Below are 9,967 nucleotides of genomic sequence, written 5' to 3'. Positions count from 1 at the left end.
TACCTGGGGACGAGATATGATTCCGAGAATTGTGTGTCTTGATCAGGGCAAGCATTTTTTTTCATATATATGTGCTTGCTGCTGTTCTAGGTGTCCTACATACCTTGCAGTATTATTCCTCCTGAAACCTTTCCCCATTCAAAGTCTGAGATGTCTGAGATGATGGACTGCTTTGAAACAAGGAAGGACAAGGGAAGACCTGAATTTATGGATATTTGTTGTCTCCACCAAATAATTTTATTATTGACAAATCCTAGCATTGGGATTTGCAAAGGCAAGGTATTTTGATGCTAGGACGAAATAGACTTCAGATATTGTATCATTCTCATGTGGAGTCTTGCCAAGAGTTATCATGAGAATCATAGATGCCATGAAATCCAAAATCCTGAGGTATTCTGGATCTATAAGTCTGGCTATAGGTCTATTTTTCCTGTGAAGAAAAGCTCTTTGAAGTGAGAGGTCCAGCTGCCACTCCAGGAACACAATGCTGTGTGAAGGAATCAGACAGGACTTGTGAATGTTTTCTTGGAATCCCAGCTTGTATTAGAGATCTCTCACCCGAGTGAGAGATTCCTGACTCTTTGAAAAAGACTCTGCAAAGGTAAACAAGCCATCTAAATATGGAAAAAATAAACTGGCTATTGTGTTGCTTGCAATGAGCTATAACTGGAGCTAGCAAGTTAGTGAGTACTCTTGACAGTGGATTATCCAAAGGTTAAAGAAGAGAACTGCTAAAGTGATTCAGACATGTAACCTTAAGAAACACCAGAAGTCTGGATGAAAAAGAATGAGTTACTCATCCTTAAATGTAGAGTTAGGAAACTTGAATGAGGAAGAAGAGGTAACAGACTGTGAAGTGACTTCACTTGTGAAGTTAGGCATTATCACAATCACATCTAAGAAGAAAGATCCAGAACTGGTCTCCAAGCATCTTCTTTCTTTGGCATTAAAGATATCCTTGAACAAAAACCTTTCTCAGCTTGGGGAGGAGGAACTGATTCTGCCACTCCATGGAACAGGATATAATGAAGGATAGGTAGAAGTAAAAGAGTTTGGTTGGTCTGGTGGATGAAGAATAACCTCCTGGCAAGAATGAGTATCCCGTCGTTACCATCTATAACTTTTATTTTTTTTAAACACTGTTATTGAATTATCACTTGTGACATAGGCACATTTACATTTATATAAAAGTAATCCAACTGTACTAACAAGTTAAAACTAACAAATATTATGTTTCCCATATATTGCTATATATATATCACATAACCTAAGTAACATTGCATAAATTATTAAATTCCTGCCCCCATTTTTTAAAACAAGAAACATCTTTATTAAAGCATCACTGATGACATAAGCAATCATACATTTATATAAATGAAAACAATCCACACCGACACAATCCTAGTTACAAGCATTTTACATCATAAACCATTCTGACACACTCTCAGTTGCAAACATTATACATCACTTATAATCTACCCAATTGTTTTCAGTCAAACATTACATAGCTCATTTAAGTCCTGCCTTGTTTTAAACCTCATTCCTCCCCTGTATGTATTTTTCCTACAATTCCCATTTTTCCTATGTAGTTTGTTCCTACCTTATTCTAAAGATCTCAATTCCAGTTGTTTTATCTCTGTTACTGTATTCATTTCTTCTAATATAGTTGATTTAGATTTTGATTTCTATTTTCTAGTGATTGCTTTTTTGGCAGCCACCATAATTATAGAAAGCAAGGCCTTACCATGTCTAGGCAATTCTGATTCTGCATCACAGCTCAGAAAAATCATCTTCCTCATCACACAATCTCCTCTCCGGTCCAGCTGGTGAATCTGGGAATCTTGAGGCAATGTTACAACTGCCTCATGTACACAGACAACCCTCTCCTCCTCCCAACAAATTCCAACACATGTGAGAGATGCAACCATATAGCCAAACTGGAGGCTAAGCTCTCTCAACTCAGTACTGGCATAACCAGTCAGGAGGAGAAGGAAACCACACTCACTACAATTTCAGTCTCACATAGACCTACCACGACAGCAAACCAAACACATAATCACACAAAAGCATACTCAGAGGCTCTAAATAAAGATCTGCCTAAGCAGCAGAGACCTCCAAAGTAGACACCCAAGCAACCGCTACCCCAAAACAAAACACGTGCAACACATATCTCACAAAGCCAGTGTGCCGAACAGTCACAGCCCTTAAGGCTAAACAACACACCTGATACACTTGTAATAGATGACTCTATCGTCAGGCACACTGACGTCCCGCTCACCAGGCTGAACAAGGAGAAGGTCATGGTGAGCAGCCTGTCGGGTGCTAGGATCCACCACATAACACAAGCACTCAGGTCACTCCAAGGCAAGTACAAATATGACTCAGTCATTGTCCATGCTGGTGTGAATAACCTGAGACATACCTCCCTGGACTACATGTAAAGAGACATAGAGGAGCTCTCTGAGCATGTAGCCCAGGCCGGTATGACCCTGACCTTGAGTAGCATCTTACCCTCACCTAGAATGATGCCACAATATGAAGACAAGATGATCAATTTCAACAATTGGCTTAAGTACTGGTGTCATTCAAAGGGGATCCAATGCCTGTCAGCCTGGGATGATATGCTCGACAAGCCACGATGCTTCGCTAGGGATGGCTTGCACCTGTCACCCCTGGGCTTTCGGATATTGGCAAAGGCTCTTGCTACCCCCATAGTGCCTTTTATAGGCAAGGCTCAAAAGACAAACCCACCTCCATAGGTATCACAAAGGATAAGAAACTAAGAGTAATGCTACTCAATGCCAGAAGTCTAAACCTCAAGATGCATGCACTTGAAACTCTCCTTAGCATGGAGAACATCGATATCTGTGCAGTAACAGAAACCTGGTTCAGGGCTCCTGAGAGCACCCCAGCACTACCAGGTTATACCTCATACCATGCTTTTCAGCCCCAAAACTTGGACTGAACCACAAAGGGAGGGGGAGTATCGATATTCATCAAAGATACCCACACCTTCAGGTTGGTGGCAAAGCACGAAGCATCAGAGACTATCCATGTGCAACTAACAGTGGGTAAAACTGCCTTCCAGTTTATAGCCTGCTACAGACCACCCTCCGAAACCCAAGAACCCCACCCGGCCTTCCTGAGAACACTGGAAAATATGAAGGTCTCTCCAAACACCATTATATTGGACGACTTCAACTACCCAAACAGACTGGGAGCATTACTCTAGCTCCAACACCCTAGCCCAAAGGTTCCTAGAATTCATAAACTCAAATGCTATGGAACAACTTGTTACCACTCCCACAAGAGGGGAAAACATACTGGACCTGATCATCACCAACATGGGGACTCTATGCTCCAGACCAGAAGTGTATACCTCACTGGTAAGATCAGACCATAAACTGATCTCACTGGATATTCACATCCCGACCCCACCCCCTGCCCAGAAAACCACAGTGAAAAACTTCTCTAAAGCAAATTTCACACTCCTCAAAACCGTGGTGGAATCCTTCAAAGCCCCCGGGCCTGTGGAAAATACGGCCCAGACCGCAGAATCCTTTATAAATGCATTCTATAAACACCTTCAGGAATGCATGGATCATGCAATCCCAAATAAAACCAAGACTCAATCCTCCAAAGGCAGACGTCCTGTCTGGTGGACCCCAGCCATAAACAAACTATACAATAGAAGGAGGAAGCTACTACATGATAGAGCAAAATCCCAAAAAGGGAAGGCATCTCTGATCAGTATTAGCAAAAAACTAAGGGCACTCATAAAATCGTCTAAGGCCAGCTTCGAGAGAAAAATTGCACAGGACACTAAGGATAATCACAAGGCGTTCTTTAGTTATGTTAGGAACCTGGGTGGGAATTCCCAGATATGCTCAGAATTAGTCCAAAATGACAAAAAATACACCAAACCCACAGACATTGCCAACATCCTAGCTGACAGGTTCAGCACAAACTTCTCCCCCCCTCCCCACCAAAAGGGCAAATATCTATCCCAGCAGAGTGCTGCCCCCCTGACATCTCAGATGCTCAGGTAAGAGCCGACCTCTCCAAAGCAAAAAACACAGCATCAATGGGACCAGATGGTGTCCCAGGCTGTGTCCTACATGAACTCCAAGAAGAGCTAAATCCAAACATAAAACTACTGTTCAATCTCAGCCTTACTACAGGATATATACCCAAAGAGTGGCATACAGCAACAGTGGTCCCTCTCCACAAAGGTGGTGCCTCAACGGACCCTGGAAACTATTGCCCCATAAGCCTGACTAGCTTGGTCTGCAAAGCTATGGAAAGGATCATCATGGACCTCTTAAATAAAGATATTGGGGACCTACAGACACTGGATCCTACCCAGTTCGGCTTTGTTAAGGGCAGATCCTGCCTCTTAAACCTGGTCGACTTCTTTGAAACAGTCACCAAGGCCATTGACGAAGGGAAGGTGGTCCACACAGCCTACCTGGACCTCGCAAAAGCCTTCGATACAATACCCCACTCGGGCATTATAGATAAGCTCACCATCTTAAATATAAACCCCTATGTCACTAGATGGGTTGCAAACTGGCTCAAGGACAGAACCCACATGGTTAGAATTGCTGGAGCCATGTCAGACTCCAAACCAGTTACAAGTGGCATCCCACAAGGCTCAGTCCTGGGACCTCTCTTGTTCGGCATATATTTCTCGGAGGTACAGGCCAACACAGAAGGACTGTGGCTGGCCAAGTTCGCAGATGACTGCAAACTGGGTGCCATAATCGACTCTCCAGCCGACACAATCATCCTCCAAAAGGGCCTCATAGAAACAGACAACTGGTGCGAGAGCCATGGCCTCAAGCTAAATGCCAAAAAGTGTATAGTCATCCCCTTTGGCAAAAACAAAGTGCCCACAAATTACCACATAGGTGGTAATCCATTCAGTACAGAAGAAGTAATTAGGGACCTGGGGACCCAAGTTGATAGCAATCTCTCATTTGACAACCACGTGGCCAAAGTGGTTAGAAAAACATTTTATATAGCCCACCTAATCATGAAGGGATTCACATCTAGATTAGGGGAGGTCATCGTGCCTCTTTACTCATCCCTCATCAGGCCCATAATTGAGTACAATGCCCCTTTTGGGATTTACCTTACCAAACACCTGCAACAACTGGAAAGACCCCAAAAGTACCTCACCAAGAGGATCAAAGGGCTCAAACAGATGCCATATGCTGTCCGGTTAAAGAAACTCCAGCTCTAATCAGTGGCATACCGCCTGCTCAGAGATGACCTGTGCCTGACGTATAAAGCCATGTCCAACCCAGAATTAAGGGACATGCTGCACCTCAAAAAATCCAAATCCCATCGAGCTACACACTCGAGAGACTTGAACCTCAGCACTGAAATAAATAGGACATGCTGGAGGGACAGATTCATAACCCAGAGGCTCCCTTCACTCTGGAATAAAATCCCAGTCCAGGTTAGGCAGAGTCCCTCATTGACTCTCTTCAAGAGGAATCTTGATGAGTGGATGGGAGATCGTAGGTTTACCCCGGGTATCACTTCTGTGTCACTGTTAGACAGAGGCATAGTATACTAACCTCGAAAAAGGGCATAGCAAAATTAATTTAAAATGGGTGGCGAAAGCCGAACATACTCTGGCTAGGCTTATAAATGCCCTAGGGCAGATAGCCTAGTATGAACCTATGAACCTATGAACCAATCTGTCCACCCAGCATCTCTGACAATGATAAATGATCTTCAGAATCCATCTCTCTGACTCTATATGTTGCCATCAGAAAAATGGAGATTCAGACTTTCTGGAAGGGGAAAAGAGACTGCCAGGGTAGGAGGGGTGAATAAAGTCCCCTAAATAGTCAAACTGACTAGTTGGACTGTCCTTGGTTTTGGCGGTTCCCGAATTTTTTTAAGAACTCCCTTGCCATTATGCCAAGGTTGGATGTGGGGGTTTGAGAATCCCTTAGAAAATTTGAAAAATGAGGACAGCAAATCTTAAAGACTCCTTTATTTGAATTATCAATTTCATCACACTTTTTGATCATCTTTGCAGCAAGCAAACTAAAAAGAGAGTCTCTATCCAAAAGAGAAAATACAGTCTCATTATTCACATCCTTTTGAGAGATTCTGAGAATGCAGCCAGGCAAACCTCCTCAAAAAAGTACTAGAGGCCACCATGCTGGAAGAATATTCAAGTCTCACACACACACACACACACACACGCACACACACACACACACACACACACACACACACACACACACACACACACACACACACACACACACACACACACACTATAAACAGAGAGCAGTGACTAGTACAATAAAATAAACTAAATAATTTAAGGCAGGTGTTTTCTCGCAAGATGAAGCTGCAGACCAAACACTCCTCAACTTTCAAAATTCATCCTAGTAAACATTAACATGTGAGCCTGAACATATCAACAATCTTCCCATCTTTATCGGAAACAATGGGATAGAAATTAACTAACTGTTTAGCAGCAGAAGGAATAAAAAAAAGTTTTGTACTCACCATGTTACATCTGTGTTGTCCATTTTCAGTTTTCCTCAACTAATGGATTTCACATCCAGCTCAGATCTGACTCGGCCGCTTCTTCCAGAGCCTCGGATCTAAACTGTCGAGCTTCTCCATTTACTCATGATGTTCTGCCAGCCTAACATACCTCAGATCAAGTTTGCTGCCTATAGAAGACAATTGATAATATCATAAGATAACTCAAAATGGCATAGATTAAGGGAAAAGAACTGGAGCTCAAACAAGAAATAATAGTCCCCAAAGTGATAACCCATAGGTCTCTCCAGGAGCAAAGGAAAGGGGGTTAGGAGAGCAGGAAGTTGAGGAAGAATTAAAATGGACAACACAGATGTAATCTTATGGTGGCTACATAACTTTTTTATCTGATGTTATCATTTTAATTCATTCCTCAACTGATTGGACACAGTTCCCAGCTAGATGAACCTTGGATGGTCCTCATGGCAGGATATTTCAGAGTACTGTGGAGCTGAAGGCAACTCTTTTCATAGAAACCAAATCCAATTTGTAATGAGCAATAAAAGTGTAACCACAGGGCCAAGTGGCAGCTGCACAAATGTCATCTATGGAAGCTGTTGACCAAAAAGCTGAGTATACGGCCATAGACCTTGTGGAATGATCTCTAGGAGGCATAGGCAAGGACAACCTTCTTTTTCTATAGACAAAATAGATGCAATCAGTTAACCATTTGGCTAGTGTAACTTTAGAAACTGGCTTGCCCAATCTGTTAGGTGAGAAGAATACAGACAACTGTTCAGTATTCTGGAAATCTTTGGTTCGATGGAGATAAAACCAAAGTTGTCTATGTCATCCAAAAGATGGAGCATGTACTCTCCCTTATTTGAAAAATTGGGAAAGAAAACTGGAAGGTTAATGCCTTGGATGATAGCCTAGAAGCTACCTTAAGTAGTCAAGAAGACAGGTTGGTCCGTAAGGAACTCCCTCCTAGTCGAGCTAGCAAGTACAAACGGTGCAATGCAGAATGAATCCAACAGCATACAAAAAGAAAAGCCAGCACCCGGGACTCAAGCAAATAATCAGTTTATTTCACCTTGGTTCAGACCAGTTTCAGCAACATGCCTTCCTCAGTGATCATGACCACCGGTCTGATCCAATGTGAAATAAACTGATTATTTGCTTGAGTCCCTGGTGCTGGCTTTTCTTTTTGTATGCTGTTGGTCTGTAAGGAAACCATGTGTTTGTGGAAAACCAGGCAAGGGGGTTCTGAGGATAAAGCCTGGAGTTTAGATACTTGTCCAGCTGATGAAATAGCGCCTACAAAAATGGTTTTCCAAGACAAAAACGTAAGGTCTGACCTGGCTGAAGGCTCAAAGGGGCCTTGGGTTAGAGCTTGAAGTAGGATAGTTAAATCCCAAGGAGGAGTAGGATCCTTTAGTGGAGGTCTAAGTAAAAAAGTTACTTTGAGAAATTAAGAATAAGCTAAGGAAGAATTATTTTTACCTAGATGGAAGTTTGAAATAGCAGCCATATGGACCTTAATAGTAACTGAATAAAGGTACAAGCACATTAAACAAACTGAATAACCAACAAAAATATGTAGCACAGCAAGTGTATAGTAGACCCACCAAGGAATGATATAACCGCTGATAAATGAACTCATTTTAATGATAAAAACAATATAAATGATAAGCTCTTTTGTCCACAATGTTATCAAAGGACTTCATCGGAACATAGACCCTCCTCCAATTAATTCCTTTATATCAGCTTAAAGATTGATTAATGGCCATTAATCAATATTTAAAAACTACATCACCCAAATCAAAATCAAAACTACGGCATCGTATTGAAACAGCAATGTTTTAAATGCAACTAATCCAGGTTAGTTTTATACCATCCTTCTTCTTTCGGCTTTTCCTGGTTAGGGGTCGCCACAGCGGAACTCCAGTCCGCTAATGATTGGCAGTAGATTTTTACGGTGCCAAGGTGCCACCTCGATGCCCAACCTTCAACAAAGGCATGCCCATTCACGCATGTCTTTCGAACACCACTCGACCGTGGGGAGGACATGTAGACTCCACACAGAAGGTGCTCCAGCCTAGAATCGAACGGGAGAACCTCTTGTGTGAGGCGACAATGCTACTGCTGCACCACTGCGACTTTGTTTTATACCATCCAATTAGTTAAAAATATTTATAACTTAGCAGCTCTCAATTTTAAAACAGGTTTTATAGAAACACATTCATTCATTCCAGGTTTACAGGCTGCACCCAGTCTGAATCGCCATAAAAGTTCAACATATTTTAACTGGGATTCCCATGCACCTCCCCTTACATTTTTAGGAGCTATGTCAATAATACCAAATACAAATTTATTAAAGGTCTGACAGTTTATAGAAGGTGTATATAATGCACTATTTTCATTACTTCTCCTTATGACATAATTATGTTCATGTATCCTTTTTCTAAGCTGGCGCTCTGTTTTGCCAGTGTAAAATACAGGACATGTTTGACACTTTGCTAAATAAACAACACCACTAGACCCACAGTTCCCATACTTAAATTGAACGTTATTATTCAAAAAGTTTTTTTAATATTGTATTAGTCCTTTCAAATATGTATACACACCATGTACATGTCCCACATCTCTTTGTGGTGCCTTTTGTCTTTTCATTGTTTGTAAGTTTATGTTCAAAAATGTTGATTTGGGTGATGTAGCTTTAAGATATTGATTAATAGCAATTAACCAATTTTTTAAGCTTATATAAAGGAATTAATTGGAGGAGGGGCTATGTTCTGATAAAGTCCTTTGGTAATGTTGTGGGAGAAAGCACTTAACATTTATATTGTTTTAATCATTAAAACAAGTTCATTTATCAGCAGTTGTATCATTCCTTGGTGGTTCTACTTCAAGTTTGCCACACTGCACATTTTTGTTGAACCTTAATAGTAGACAAACTAGTTCCTTCATTAAAAATTGAAGCTAAAAAGTCAAATACAGTTGGTATAGGGGTGGAAAAGGGGTCCAGAGCTCTCTGTCAATGGCCCAGAACACAAATCTCTTCCATTTACTTTTGTACATCTTTCTAGTAGAACCCTTTCAAGAAGATAATAAATATGACAGACAGGGCAGGAAACCATAGGCTGTCAAAGCAATCAGTGGAAACGGAGAAACCATGTGGTCATTTTGAGGCATGTTATATCCAGATGACTCATCCCTGTCAGGTAAGACAGGAGATCTGGATTGGGATCTAGTATCCAGAGTGGATCTAGAAGATGAGGCCAGAGGAAGTGAGACCAAATTTGATGAGGCCAAAAAGGTACAATGAGGATAACTGTCCTCTTCAACCAATATGCTTTCTGTAGAAATTAGGGGATGAGAGATAACAACGGGTAATCATAAAGAAGACCAGAGGGCCAATTGTTGATTAGTGCATCTCTCAGTGACTTCC

Source organism: Protopterus annectens, chromosome 6.part0, assembly GCF_019279795.1.
Source record: "Protopterus annectens isolate FY-2018-M chromosome 6.part0, PAN1.0, whole genome shotgun sequence".
NCBI lineage: Eukaryota > Metazoa > Chordata > Ceratodontiformes > Protopteridae > Protopterus > Protopterus annectens.
Note: the sequence above shows the minus strand (reverse complement) of the source record.